The sequence below is a fragment of the Nothoprocta perdicaria genome, unplaced genomic scaffold, assembly GCF_003342845.1.
Source record: "Nothoprocta perdicaria isolate Ctin4 unplaced genomic scaffold, notPer1 scaffold_281, whole genome shotgun sequence".
NCBI lineage: Eukaryota > Metazoa > Chordata > Aves > Tinamiformes > Tinamidae > Nothoprocta > Nothoprocta perdicaria.
The window spans coordinates 500220-515294 of NW_020455512.1; the positions used below are offsets into that span (position 1 = coordinate 500220).

Genomic DNA, 15075 nt, shown 5'->3' on the forward strand with positions numbered 1-15075 from the left:
AAATGCAATTTCCAGTTAACAAAGCAGCGGCGTGTTATTAAGGGAAGCACTGTAACAAAGCAAAATAGAACTAGGAAAGAAATTTCTAACCCCGATCAAAGTTAGAAATACACTTATATTCTAATTTTAAATTACTTATATATTCTGGTGATTAAAATAATATTGTGAAACTTGTCTACAGATGTTTGCATGCAATTCACACAAGTGAGCTGCAGTGGCACGTATATTACTGAAGACAAACTTACCAGAATGAAGGGTTGCCACTCTCTCTATGTGAGGGGTTCTTTTCTTTAAAGACACTTAATTTAAAAGTCATGAGAGCAAAACTGACCAGTAAATGGATCACACAAAAAAAGTAATATTACCATGAAAAGTTGCTGATAGCAAGCAATTGAAAATGCAGTTGAAGGCACAGGCACATACTGCTACTCCAACAACATGAAAAGTAACTCACTTCAGTGGGCAACCCTTTTTGGAAGAGTTGTAGCTTCTGAGGTGCAACTTGAATCCCTTTAGTTTGACAGCTTCAGTTTTGCCTGGTTAGACAAAAATATCTGATAGCCCAGCATGCAGCTGTTTTTTCACAAGACCATCTTTGTACAAAAACTGCGAAGAAATATCCTTAAATAACTCCTGTCTAAGAACATAGAGACATTTCTTAGGGGCAAAGCAGTTTCTTGGCCAAATGAATTCGTATCTTGTTCACAACAAATGTGAATAGAAATGCAAGTGAGAAATGTAGCGTGCAGTATAAATACGAGGCACTGTTTTGTAGAGAATCAGATTCTTGTCAATATAATGTCAGTGTAAATCTGGAGTTATTCCACAGATTTCCATGTAGTCACTCTGGATTTACTCCAGTGAACTAGGTGGGGTGATTGGAATAACACCCTTAAGAGATTTGCAGTCAGATGGAAGAGATTTTGCTGTGCAGAGAAATCAATTCTGGTGCCACCAGAAGGTGTAAAGTACTTACACAGCAATAGGGATTTGTTTCCCCCTTCTGTCTCCCTGATAGCTCTTGCAGTAGATTTTTACAGGAATTCCGCCTGTTTAATTCTGTGACTCCCTCACTGTGTTTCCCTCAAGCATATCTTTAACCTTTCTCTGATGGCTGTTTCAGAACATCTAATGATTTCACAGAAACTTTTGCATCCTTGTCTTCTATCGTTATCTCTTCACCCACGGACATTTTCATTTTTATTAAGGTCTCATCGTACCACCTGTTTCTGAGCCATCTCTTTATGTATGTCTTGCTGCTGCCAAAAAATTTCATGGCCTAGATCTATCCCTGACAATATGGCTCTGTGAACGTAAAAAGAAAATGCTAAAAACAATCTCCTAACTGGGAAAATTTTGCTATGCTATTGCTACCATCGGAGTCACCGAGTGAATGCTATGCTTCCAATTGTTTTTAAGATCATGCACTCATTACTATAAAAAGAAATGGTTTTCAGTCATTTCCATGATTCCTTAGAAATATGATAAGTGATTTAGCGTGGAAGTCCAAGTGGCTGCTGCCTGGTCCATTTTCAACAGCTTTGCTTACAGGCTTCCTAAAATGAAGCTTGAACATTTTGAATTTTAAGTGCTCTCCTGGAGCTATGTTAGGGTTTTTTTTTTTTTTTTGTTTGTTTGTTTTTTTAAACTGCAGACATCAATTTACTGAAATAACCAGTGTGCAACCTTTACTATATATGACATTAAGACATAAGCAAGGAAAGATCCCCCAAACAATGTGTAATTTACCAGTGGATAAGCATGTGGGTTTCAGATCCTGAAGATCATTAGAAAATATAAAGCTGTCATTCGTACAAGTGAGATCCTGCTCCCCTTGACGTGAAGGAGGAAGCTGTTACTGTGTTCAACAAAAGTCATACTCACGCTTGCACATGGGTTGATGCTGAGTTGCACTGCAGCAGCAGAACAGCAGATCTGCAGAGGATAAATAGAATGCCTTTAGATTTGAGAACAGAACAGCAGATCTGCTGAGGATAAATAGAATGCCTTTAGATTTGAGAGAGTTCTACAACAAAGGAATATTCAAAATCCCAATTGTCTTGTCTGGCCTTTCATATCTGGTCAGTTGAGAGTTATCCCTTATGGAATTACAGCAACTCTCCAATTCTGGAAAACAGTCCATCTCTTCTCCCCGTACCCCCACCCCTCCCCATCTCCACTTTGCTCTGTCCCTGCACACAATCTAGCTACTGTTGATGTGAGAGCCCTTTCTGCAAAACAGGCTGTCGTCTGGGACAGCCTTTGTGTGTTGCCCAGCCTCAGTGACCCTTCATCTCATTTCAAATCTCAAATAAAAACAACTTCTTTTCTCTTACGCTCATCATACATTTTAATGTCTCTCTTCCGCTTCTCTGATTTAACTCTTGACTGTAATAGTCCCTAACAAAACCTTCATTAAGAGAGACTCCAAAGCTGAAGGCAGAAAAGACTTGCTCCAACAAGCAGTTTCTGTCTGGGCAAGATGGTTCTCTACTGTATATTTACTACTATTTTGACTAGTCTGTCTTTTTAAGTACCTACAGCTAATTAGCTCCTGTAAATTAGATTTTCTTGAAGATTATCCTGGAGAGCCATAAGTCTTAAGGTTGGAAAAAAAAAACTTTCTAGTAAAATCTCTATTTTTTTTTCTCTTGCTTACACGCTTCAAGTGTAATTACAGTCTCATATATGTTTCAGGCCTCATTACTACAATTGTAACCTGTATAGGCTATTGAGTGAACTCAAAGCCTCACTGTTATCAGTCTGCCAAAAGGATTGCATCGCAGACAGGGACCAAAAATACTTTCTTTCTCTTGCTGGCATTCAGCCTCATCAAATGTTTATAGGCAGTTTTCTCCCTGTTCCTTGACTGTCATTTAGCCAAAGAATACAAAAACGGCTAACATTTCAAAGGAGATTTGTGAATCCAGCTGCAGAACTTCAGACACCACTTAGTGCGTCCTGTTTGGGCACCAAAACCAGGAGACACCCAAAATTAATTGTCGCTTTTGAAAATCCCAGACAGTCACTGTACTCTCAAGTCGTGATCTTTCTCAGAGATTAAATCTTTCCAGGAACCTATTTCTCTTTGCTGCTTCTTTCTGAACCAGTTCCTTCACTTCAGCTCCTTAGTGCTTTTCTGGTAATATAAGGACATGTCATGTAGTCTCACACAGAAACTAAGCCTTTTATGGGCCAAGGTGTTGCATGTTAGCTGCTCAAAGACGCTCTTGAGTTGCCTTTTTAAAGTTTTTTTAATAGAATGAAGATTTGGACTTGCAGTCTTCCTCTAAACTGGCATTTAAACATACACAGGAGTGTGGCACACAGGTTTTAAGTTACCCACAAGTATGAGATTAAGGGAGGGTGCCAGTTTATGTACAGGTCTTGTCCTAATACGTTGTCAGGGTGTGGCCAGGCACACATCCCAAACCAGGAACTTGGAGGTGTTCCTGAGTCCCCCAGTTTAGACACAGTGACACCTATTAATTAAGGAAGTTTAAAAAAAAAGAAAAAAAAAAAAGGGAAGAAAAAAAAAGAAAAAAATAGCATGATTTGGCATGTTTGTAAAGCAAAGCTGAACCATACAGAGTAAAAGTTGTGAGTCAGTGATTCAAGATTTGTATGGTGGAGTGAGTATAGTCTTTTTGGTTGCCAGGCATTCTCTGCAGAGGAAAAATTAAGGTTTTGTAAGTCTGGTTAGCATGGAAACTTCCTCTGAACAGCTAAGGAGAAAGTCTCACTCGGCAATCTATTAAGTTACAGCACTGCTGTGTTATTCCTTGCAGCTAATGGACACAGTGTTCACGATTCAGGGCAGAAGTACCACGCTGACACAAGCCACTTAGTTTTTCCACAGTGGAGATAATCCAAGGTGTCAGTCTTAGGAATGTCTTAGGTCTTTCAGTGACATAAGAAGTTTTTAAAGTTAGGGCCATGTTTTCCATGTATTTGCATTGCTCTAAAATGCGCAATAGGGGGAGAGGGAAATAACTTGTTTCATTGGTCCTAAGCTCCCAGTTTCCTTAAGATGTTTAATTAAAAAAAATAGTCTAATGAGATCTCTTTTAAGGTATTCACATACTTCTACAAGGCTAAAGAAAATAGCGTTCAAAACACATGTTCATTAGTAGGATGAAGCACAAAGAACTAAATCTTATTTACTGGAAAGTAAATTACGATCAGATTTGCAATCTTCTAAGAGAGGTGCCATTTTTCAGAGGAGGTGTCTATTTTTAAAGACATCCTCTGGTACAAGAAGATAGTATTTCCTTAGTGTGTAGCTCGGCCTTTTGATGCATCTGTAAGTGCTGTTTTAGTCATTTGATGTATTTAATGTAATACTCTGCAAAAAGCATACCCTTACAGAAAGCTCCTTCTCTTCCTTTCTCCAAATACAGGTAAGAAAAAGGCCAAGTGGATCGTAACTGGTGATATCAACCACATAAAGCATGAAAACAGAGTTTGAAGGTAAAACGTACCGTGGTTCCTCAACATTCATTCAGCATCCTTTAAATTCTTCTTCCAGAAAGACGCTAAACCCATAGAAACAAGAGGTGGGCTGCTGCCAAAGAACGTATAAATAAGTATACAGGGACCAAGAAGAGCTCTTGTCTTGTTGCCAGTGTGGATTCCAACATACTAAATTCACCTGAAAATGTAAGTAGATACTTATCAAGTCAAGGAACTAGTATTACAAGAAAACAATATTTAAATTACGTAACTAACAGCATCTCAGATTACTGAAGCCTCTTGAAACGTTAATTAGTTCTACTACTCATCTTTATTTTCATTATGACTTGGCCAAAGTCAGTGACACTTCGGCAACTCACTGTGGCACTGGGCTCTTACGACTGCACTGGGTACGAGGTGGGGCTTCTGTAGTTTGGGAACGGATAGTTTGGGAACAGATAGAGTTGCGTATTTTTTTTTCCTAAAGCAACTGCACCTCTCAAAAAAAAAAAAAAGTTTTTTTGAAAATCAGAAACATGTTTTCAGGCTATCAAATTCCCTAAAGTGGATATTTTTCAGCATGTCTGAATGAAGGCCCCCCGTCTGTAACGCCTGATGCAGGTAACAGAAATGGCGGGTGCCTCTTCCCCGCAGTGACTCTTCCCTCTCGCAGCCTCCCGCCACGAGGCGGGAGCTCCCGGAGCCGCAGCCGCCCCGGAGGCCGCGCGGCGCTCTCGGCACGAGCACTAAGTCTGTGCGGAGCCTCCCCCTTCCTCGCCGCCCTTGGCCTGCCGCGCTCCAAGCAGGCGGCCCTGGCGTCCGAGGGGGTTCCCCTGCCCCACACGGTGCCTCAGGGCAGCGCCTCGGGACGCGGGGCCAGGGCCCGCCTGGGTGCCACCGGGGGCGCCCACGGAGGTGGCGGCCGGGCGGGCAGGGGCCGGGCCGGGCCTGTGGCAGCAGCTTCTTCGCGGCGCGAGGGCAGCAGCCAGGGAGGGAGCGGCCGCCGGGGGCGGAGGGCGGCAGCGCGGCCGCCTCCGCGCGCTGCCCGGGAGGCCCGAGGGGCGGGCGCGGGGCGGGCAAGGCTGCCGTGCCCGCCCTCCTCACGCCGTGCGGGGCGAGGGGCGCCGGGGCTGGAGCGGCGGCAGGAGGAGGAGGAGATGCTGCTGCTCCCCTTACACTGCCGGCCCGGGCTCTCTTACAGGCGGCGGCCGCAGCCTCGCGCGGGGGAGGGCGAACCCTCGGGCTCCTCGGCTCCATCGCCGCCCTGCGAGCGCCCGCGGCGCCTCTAGAGCGGCCGGTAAGTGCGCCCGGCGCCGCCGCAGCCGCCCCGCTCGGCGCTTCGCTCCTCGCGCCGGGGAGGCGGCCGGGAGGGAAGGGGAAGGCGCTGGCGGCAGCCGCCCCTCAGGGGGGTCCCGCGCGCGGGCGGCCGTTAGCGGCCGTTGGCCGCGCAGCCCCTCAGCGGCGCGAGCGGCCGTTAGCGGCGGTTGGCCGCGCGGCCCCTCGGCGGCGCGGGCGGCCGTTAGCGGCCGTTGGCCGCGCGGCCCGTCGGCGGCGCGGGCGGCCGTTAGCGCCGTTAGCGCCGTTAGCGGCCGTTAGCGCCGTTAGCGGCCGTTGGCCGCGCAGCCCCTCGGCGGCGCGGGGGGAGGGGGCGGCCGTGAGGGGCGGGCGGAGCGGGGCGAGGCCGCACAAAGCCCCGCGGGCGCTGTTGGCTTCTCCCCGTGGGCTCCCTGCCCGGCGCGGAGCGCGGGTCACAGCGGGACACGCGTGGGGCCCTGGCCCTGCCGTGAGGGGAGGGCGGGTGTCGGCTTGTGCCAGCGGAGCGCCCTCTTCTCCCCCCTCCGCTCCCTCCTGCTTAATCCCCAGACAAGTTTTTTTGCTGCAGTAACTTTCTTTTGGAGGAACAGAAACGAAGTAGAAACGTATTGGCTGGCGATGAGAAATAGCATAGGTTTCGCTGGCTTTTTTATCTCGTAGCAATCGACACCTCCGCAAACCGCAGGATAATCTCGCTCCTACTCTAGATTGTGTCATTCCCTTTAAATTGCGTGTTGAGAACAACAAAGAGGGTGACTTCATAGGGAACCGCCAAGGGCTGCTCTGTACCCCCTCCTGTTTACCCGGGAAACTGTTGGGAACCAGATTGGTTTTGTAGGTGGGATCTGGAGCAAACGTGGGACATGTGAACTCCCAAGTTGGTCGTCGCAGGTAATTTGTGTCAGGGCACCTTCCCGAGGCGTTAGGTTTGGAGGAGGGAGTGTTGGAGTGGCCCAAGCTGGGGCATTTGTGGGGATCGGTCTGTTTGTGAAGCGCCAATGGGAAGGGAACGCGTTCTGTGATACTGCACGGTGCATCTGGGTCAGAACTGGGTCAGATTTTGACCCGAGGGCTCAACATCATGTGAGAAAGCAGGCACCGACCGCATGCGTTCCTGGGCGTTTCAGTCCCACATCACCATTTGTGTGCAAGTTGCTCACGGGGACGTGGTTAATACTGAAAATAATGACCCCACATTCCACGTTAAAACTGTGTATCCACTGTCTCATTCAGTTGACAGTGCAAGACTTGCTTTGAATAACACACGAGCAAAGATACAACAAAGAGTACAATTTAAATAGTTAGGTTCTTGTGCAAGAAATAGTGATGAGGAAAGAGTAAATCTGGTTTTACCATCTTTTGTTTGGTAGCGCAGTTGCAACAGATTTTGCTACCACTCCTACTGCTATCAAACGTAACTATCTTTTCAGCTTTAATGTCAGGCATTTGTTTTTTATATGGAGTGCCTTCTTTTTTCCTGTTAACAGGCACGATTGTAAACAGTCCTTGCATTTGGGCAGTGTTTTAAGGTAAGAAAAACATAATCACGAGAGAAATTATCTTAAAAAGTTGAGCTGTAGATTTTGCTCTTCCTTTTTTTACACACTGTTTTGGTTGATGACTGGAAAAGCATATGTTTCCCCCAATGAACTTCTTTTTTGCTCTTCTATGGCTTTAAAAAAGGAAAATCCTTGTGTGCTTAAGGGTATTAATATTGACTGTATACTTCATAGTGTGTTCATTTTGTAATTATAAGCTCCATGGGCAAAGTATCAGTTACACTGATTTCAAAGATGGATTTTTTTTAATGTTGGGGAATATTCCTTTGCTTGTCTCAAGCTAAGGTGCCATACAAGATCCTGAAGGGTCTGTGTTTACCCTTTTGTAATATTAGAGTGATCAAAATTTTTTAAATGATTTTGTTTGTTTATTTTGCTTGGTTTCTGTTTACTTAACTTTTGACCATACAAGTTAACTTGGAGGATTAGGGTTAAAAAGTCAACAGATAGAAAAGATGTAGGAAACCGGCTGTGTCACAGGGTATCATTAAAGCAGGTTAGCTCTGTGGTGATTGTTGAGAGAAGTTGGAGGCTACGAGAACAGCAGAATCAAGGACACTTGAGCACGTGGAACAGTGTGCAGGAAGCAGCAAGGTGTCTGTGGGAGAGGAGGAGCGGGCTGAAGCAGTATGGAGCAGGCAGAAAGGAGCGCGGAGTGTCACTTGTTCAGGGGGTAACTGTGAATGGAGGTGGTGGAATCTAGTAGTCTGTTAGCAGCTTCGCAGGCCCTTGACAGCTGAAACATGCTTTAACAGGGATGCGTGGTAAATAACCACCAAAACCAGTCACCTTGCAATGATGATGACTTGTGCAGAGCCAAAGTTCAGCATTGTCATTCTGAATGCCCTGAAGGAAGCCAGCGAGGGAGCCTAGGAAAGAAAGATTTGGTTCCTGAAGGTGGGAAATCATCAAGGCACAAGCATTTGCGTGCTTCAATGAGAAGGAAGGTGTCATGTTTGACGTTGTTGTTTTGATGATTTTCCTTTTGCTTCTTTGACAGTTCTCACCATATTCTTTTAAAGTGGAATAAATATTACAGTGAAGGATTGCAAGCATCTTGCTGATAGTATTTATCTATTTCACTTTTCAAAGACCACAACAAAGCAAATGTTTTTACTTTCATATGTGAAGCAGGCTACTGTTCTGAAATAAACTGGCACCAGTATTTTTTTCTCAACCAAATGCAGGTATGAACAATAATAATTAGCAGTTGTATAGCACTATAAACCTTCAAAGTGCCTTCTAATCTTAATCAGCAAACTCTAATAGTGCTCTGTTGCTGCAAGAGAGGTAAGTAATTGGATAGATAAAATAGCATTGGGCAAATTCTTAAATGACACTTATTGTTGAAGTGCCAGTCACTTGGACAAAGCTGCTCTGTATCACTGGAGCCTCTGAATATTGCCATTTGTTAAATGTCTTCAAATATATGCTCCCATATGTAACAATATGGCCCAGAAGATTGGTTTCACATAGACACCCTCTTGGTCCTAGGCCTTTGCAGTCAGGGAGACTGAGCAGTCTTTCTAGTGGCTGTTGGAGAGCACCCTTGTGACCCAAGAGTAACCACAGATCTGATGGGATATGAGAAAAAAAGATTCTCTTTTGCAGAGATTTCCGATTTACCCATCTGAAAAGGCTGGAAGTTTTATTCCATCAATGATACTGCTAAGCAGGATGTGGTTTCTCTAAGGACTGGTCAAACCAAAGAACATAATATGGTTTGGTCTGGCTGCCATGCTTTGGATATTTGAGAAAAATTGCTGGTTAACAGCCTCTGTCAGTCACTGTTTTTTCTCTACTTGAGGGAAAAAAAAAGAAAAAAAGAACAAAACTGTGTTCAGTGTTTTAAAACAACCTGTGAAGCAACAAGACATTAAAATAAAGGAGATTTTGGGGTAATGTGCCATGGTAAAGAAAATACCCCTAAACAATTACCCTGACCTGTCACTCTCTTGGACAAGCACGGATGGAAGGCTATGAATGCCAAGGTAAGTTAATGCTGTATGTCACCAGTTAACTATTAATGAAATCTGTCCATCTGTAAAGAAGGGTGGGACTTCAGAAAGAAGAGTTTCCCAGCCCCACCTCCTCCTCTAGTGTGGAGAAGGAAGCTTGCATTTACAGATGGGATGGGCAGAAGACAACTCTTTGGTGCTGTTTCTATTTTGCGTAGACTTCTCTTGCTTCCGTGCTAGTTAAATACCTGGTGAGCAACTAGGCATGTTCTTTATGCATCATTATCTATTAAAATATTTTCATAAAAGCTAATGAATTGAATAGGCTGCTATGGGACAACGATATTCCTTGTGAACTTGAAAACCAATGACCAGGATAGAGATCTGTTCCAGTTAGCTTATGAAATTCCTTTGGAAGAATCACAGAGGTACCGAGGTGAGAAGGCTTTGTTCTCACGGTGCAATCTGTTGTTCTCTATCTTTCATGTGTAAATTTAATATGTCAGACTAGCAAGCCACAGAAGTGTCTGCAAGTTGTGTGTCAAGGAGCAAAGGAGACTTGATGTAAGAACTGCTCATTTTGCGTGCTGATATTTAGTGGGAAGACTGTAGCTCTGCATGGTGTTCAATATTACTAGCAAGATTTGTAGATGGAATTATAATGTCAGGTTTAGGATTAGGTGTTACAGCAACTTATGGTTACTGCTTCAAACAGATGACCCTCAAAGTAGATGAGGGAAACGGCGGTTGTCAGAATGGAGATTTACTGCTGTTTCGTAAATAGAAGTGGAACAGAGGTGTATGTGACTGAACCCCAAAATGGTCAAAATATAAGTGTCAGAATGTGGAATTGAACACACGTCTCTTAAGCTTGTCCAATGCTTCAGATAAAAAAAAACACCCCGAGGAAAATCAACCCATCACTTTTTTTTCAGTAGGTGAAAAGGCTTACAATTTTTGTGTCTTTCTCCTCTGTCAGAGGAAGGACATGTTTTAGAGGGGAAGGCATTCTCCTAGCTCTGGCCAAAGAATTGTTTTGATTCCTGTTGTCTTAGTAAATAACTTTGATCTGTGTCTTTGAGATGAATAGGGGAAGTAACTTGCTACCAAGTTTCATGAAATTTTTGCAAGTTAGCTCTGAAAGTTGTTGTGATAATGGAATGGACGATGCCTTCAGTTTTATGCCCAGTATCTCAGAGGTTGTAAAAGCTATTTTCGCTAAAATTTTATGTGTATATGTGTTTATATATAAATGATATACACATGTGTGTGTGCTTTTACACACGCAAGTATGTGCAGTTATGTAAGTGCAACTAGTATTTTTTAGCAGCCTTATTACACTAATCTCAGTTCCTTCAGTGTTGTTTTCTGAAGAATACTGCTGTTTGCTGTGTGAAACTACTGATTCTAGTTCTTTGTAATCCTATAGTTATGCCACATAGCTACAAAAATTGCTGCATGCTCTGTCTCAACTTCACTGCTATTTTAGAAGCAAAATTGAACAGCATCGAGAGGTTGGTTGTTACATCAAAGTAGTGTTCGTGCCTAAGCCACATACTTGGCGATGCAGACTTCTCCCAGTCTTGTTTCCATTCTTTAGTCTTTATTTTTCTTCATTTAATAGCTGCTGCTACATTCTGGCAGTGGGCAGGCCCTCCAAACCTGTTGGAGAAAAAAACCTAAGGAACTGAACATAAAGGCTCTCCTAAGTTATTACCCGGTACAGACAGACCGTGGCTTATCTCGTGATCGCAGAGATTATAGACACTCATTTGCAACTCCTTGGTAGTGCGAGTGGAATTGGTTCCCAGCAGTTAATCTGATGTTTCGTATGAGGGATTTTTTTCCCCCCTTCAATATTCATTTCTTCAACATCTCAGTAGTGTATGCAGATGGACTAGTGTTATCTGCCAGTTTCATGTAGGCAGTGGTAGCTATGTAAAAGGCGTAAACCTGATAAACTTGTAACAGTTGTGATCCTGGTGCTGCGAGAGGGTCAGCAAGGAGAGCTGCAAGGACTTGGTTTTATAATGACGTGCCTGCTGCACAGCCGGTGTTCAGAGGCCCTGCAGGGCTTTGCTGTTGAAATGTTGTTAACTACAGAATTTCATACTTGTAAGCAACTTTATTTGGTGCTAAGTATGATCTGACTTTCTTGCTGGGCTGTTGAGTTCTTCTGCCCACTTCTGCTGTATATTCTCATTTGAAAAGATCAAATGGATTAAAGAGGGGACTAAATTAAAGCTCGAAACATATTTTAACTGCTGGAAATATTTGTGCTAGTACTTCCTAGCAAAGTCATACCCATTTTCAGTGATTTGGGCTTGCTCATTGCCTGAAGGAATGGAGGCATAGAACTGTAATATTTAGGTTTTTATCCATGTCATAAGTAGATAGTTAAGCAGGATAGCAATTTTCTGCCTAGAGATTGCTCATCAAGATATCAATACTGTATAGTATCTTGCTGGTTCTTGTTCTGCTCTGTTATTGTAATCTATCAAGTGTGGCAGTTTATTATTACTGACTTGAATGAAACGAGACAAAAGTCTCAAAGCTTTGGAGATAAGAATAACCCAATAAAAAAAGAGTCTCTAATTCCTCTATGATAATTTGTCAGTGAGGATTTTCTTTGAAAGTTACAACATTAAAGCTACAACATTCAGTATTTTAAAGATTTATATGGTCTTTGATTTTTTTTTTTTTTGACCTTGAAATAGTTGCATTGCAGTATCACTTTAATTAGCAGTGTGCCAAAAATGCACATCAATCTCAGAGGTCTTCATAAGCAGAGATTTATATGTTGGGAGATGTTTCTTTGCATAGTTTAGCTCTTGGGTTTTTAGGCTACCTCGGGTATAAAGGAAAGGGACGTGACTGTTTTGCCCCTCTGTCTTTCCCATGTAATTAGTGAGTGGAAGATCCATTTCTAGTGCTCTGAATTGTGGTCAGTGAAATAGTAGCTCCCTTGATCCCGGCTCAATATAAAGCTGCATCTGTCGTCATTGAATTAGCCGGGGGCTTGATTGCCAGGCAAGCAAATGGTTGATACAGTGATACATGTGTTACTTGTTCTCCTGACTTCTGAATGTCAGTGCCTTGCTAGGGATGCATGAGCCATGATCTCTGCAGTATATGTTGCTGACTGGACAGTTGTGCGGTTAAGTTGATGTGGAGTTATCCCTCCAGCAGCTTAATTATGGACTATACGTAAACTTCCTGGAATAGTGAGTTACAAAGAGTGATAACTGCTGTTTTCTTCTCCACGGATTTCTCCTTATTCTATGTCTTTCTGATGTCTTAGTACGTTATAACTATTTTTTAATGGTTGATGTTCATATTTGTTTGCTATTTTGAAGCTAGTTTGCTTTCATCTTCTATAGGGCTCAAAATACAGTTTGGATTATTTTCAGTAATTGAGCTGCTAGGAAATAAGGGAGCATTACCTGTCTGTGTGCATTAGCCAAAGGTTGCATTTGGCAGTAAGGTTTTTTTAACACTTCCATTCACAACTCAGTGTATACGTAAAAGTGCCTATAAATTAAAAATGGAACAAAATAGAAAAACAAAAAACACACGTTGCTGATAAGAATAACAGTTCTGAAATGTAAAATGCTTTAGTGCTTTATGTTTAAAAAGGCTACTAGAATTGGAACAAATGATTTAACAAGCCAACTGCAACACCTGGGAGATTTTGAAAAATGGTGTGTGGTAATATGTAAGAGTTGATTAAAACAGTATTAGGACTATGTTTTTGGCAGTGCATATCATTAGAAAGCATGAGCACATTTGCGGTGTGCTGAGGAATCTTCCTTCCACTCTGGTTTGGGAAATGGGCCCTATCAGCATATCCCTGTCCTCCCGCAAATTGGTGGTGGAGCCTCCTGCGAGCCCCGGCCCTGCCCTGATACAAACAGGGACGAGCACTCAGGCCTTGTGACTTGCTCAGCAGTAACATTTGGGTCCCTGGAAGGCTCAGCAGTGTCCAGTGTGTCCCATTCTGTCAAACTGCGGGTACTCAGGTGGTTATTCCAGCTCCTCCAATCTACAGTGTGCCTGAGGAGTCAACTGCAGCGATTCCCTGAGCGAGAGGCTGCGAGCAGCCGGCACCGCCGCTTCACGGGAACACAGAGAAGGTCAGACCTTGGTTTCCCCCAACAGGCTGGTTCTGAAGCACTTCGCCTGCAAGTGCGTGTACTTAAGAGAGAAAGTTTATCCCTGAGAACCTTAAATTTTCAACAGCTTACTTTCTCAGTGCAATTGCAGTCTCTTGAATTACATTAATAATGAATTTAAATGTTATCTGATGATAATGATTTTCTGAGTGCCAGTGGTGAAAATTTATTTCATCATCTCTAATAGACTCATTTATTGTGTGGCTTTGCAGGTCAGTTATCACGTATGTGGGGCAGCCAACATGGCTTGAGCACCTGGGCTACTGAGTAGAACTGAATTACTGAAATAGCTCTGCAAAGCTCTTTCATGTCTAATTAAAATACATGCAGGCACAATATTGTTGCAGGACAGTGGTGTTGGCAAAAGGTATATTTCATTTTTTTAAATAGTTTCTGATACCATTGTTTTCTTCTATAGCAATATCACTTGCTAACTTTGTTTTGAACTATTCTTGCTGTTTTTCTCATTTTCCTTTCTTCTTGGAACAGTTCCATCCGTGGTGAATCTGAGGAATGCAGTATTTAAAACAGGAGAAATTTAACCCTGCTTTTTGTTGTCTTGTTCTAAAACAGTAAGGGAGACCTTAAAAAGCTTATTATCATTTTGTTATTTTACTTGCTTGGCTTCTGTTCAGTAAAATAGAATATATTTTCTAGGCTGGAAAATGGTAAATACTTTTCATGCAGTGTTTAAGTACAGCTGTGTTACTGCAGCCAAATACCATGTGGACTAAAAGTGTAAATGGGTTCAGAAAGGGATTAGGCAAATTAACAGAACAGAAGCCATTAGTGACTATTAGACTTGAAAATGCAGCTCTAACCTTTAGCTTATAAACTCAATAAACTGCCCATTGCCAGTGAAGGTTGGAACCGGACTGGCAGGCGCTACATTCTGTTTTGGATATGATCTTGAATACAAAATAAGGTAGGAAGCACTTCCAAGCTGAGAACTTCTCTCAACATCATCTTAAAATCTTCTTAAAATAAAGCTTAAAAAATGTTTGGTAGTTTGCAACCCTGCCAACACATAGAAGCCAGGTGCTTGGAACTGCCCCGTTGTCCCGATTAGTGAAAAGTTGTGTTTCTGCAGCGTGTTCTTAGTGCAGGGCTTATTCTGTAGCTGTAGTACTGAGTTATTTTGCTGAAGACCCATTTTTTTTTTTATATATGACAGAACAGTGCCTTGTAAAGGTCATGCAGGAGACATGGTAGGAGCAGTCTGCACTGTATAGGACGAGTGGGGTTCTGCTATATGACAGTCTTTGAAGTGTTTTACTAACTATTCAGATAGAAGTAGAGAGTCGTTGTTTCCTGTTTTACTGTAGTCTTAGAATATGATTGGTTTGACTTCCCCCACTGAAATGGATATTGAGGTAAAGGTTAGGTCAGTGCTCGGGGTTTGGGGTACGAGCAGCTGTCACAGCTTTACCTGGAAGACTGGAGATGTTTCCACCATAACCGAATAAATGTAAACAGGATGTTCAGACATCTGGTTCATGCTGCAGTTGAGGGATTTTTGTTTTGTTTTGTTTTGTTTTCCATCTTTTCTGTTGTAGGTTTCTATTCCTTTTTTTGCAGGCTCCTTAAAAAAAGCAAATAAAGGCTGTTGAAGTAATTGTG

The 15075-nt window shown here is 43.0% G+C and overlaps 1 protein-coding gene and 1 long non-coding RNA gene across 6 annotated transcripts in view; one reads left to right on the forward strand and one right to left on the reverse strand.

Moving 5' to 3' along the window:
- Positions 1–397: 397 nt before the first annotated feature.
- On the reverse strand, positions 398–4815 carry LOC112948966. The gene is made up of 3 exons (XR_003249739.1): positions 4482–4815; positions 1885–1935; positions 398–536 (listed from the first exon to the last, which is right to left on the reverse strand). It is a non-coding gene; the product is annotated as an uncharacterized LOC112948966 (long non-coding RNA).
- An 888-nt stretch (positions 4816–5703) lies between these two features.
- The window catches only part of PTPN13 (protein tyrosine phosphatase, non-receptor type 13), an 87322-nt gene continuing 77950 nt past the window's right edge, over positions 5704–15075 (forward strand). For 4 of the 5 annotated variants that reach the window (XM_026041295.1, XM_026041297.1, XM_026041298.1 and 1 more), the window contains exon 1: positions 5704–5749. The gene's annotated coding sequence lies outside the window, so the exon portion shown is untranslated. Of the gene's footprint in view, positions 5750–6638; positions 6658–15075 lie in introns of those variants that run through there. The other variant, XM_026041296.1, reaches the window with a different exon arrangement.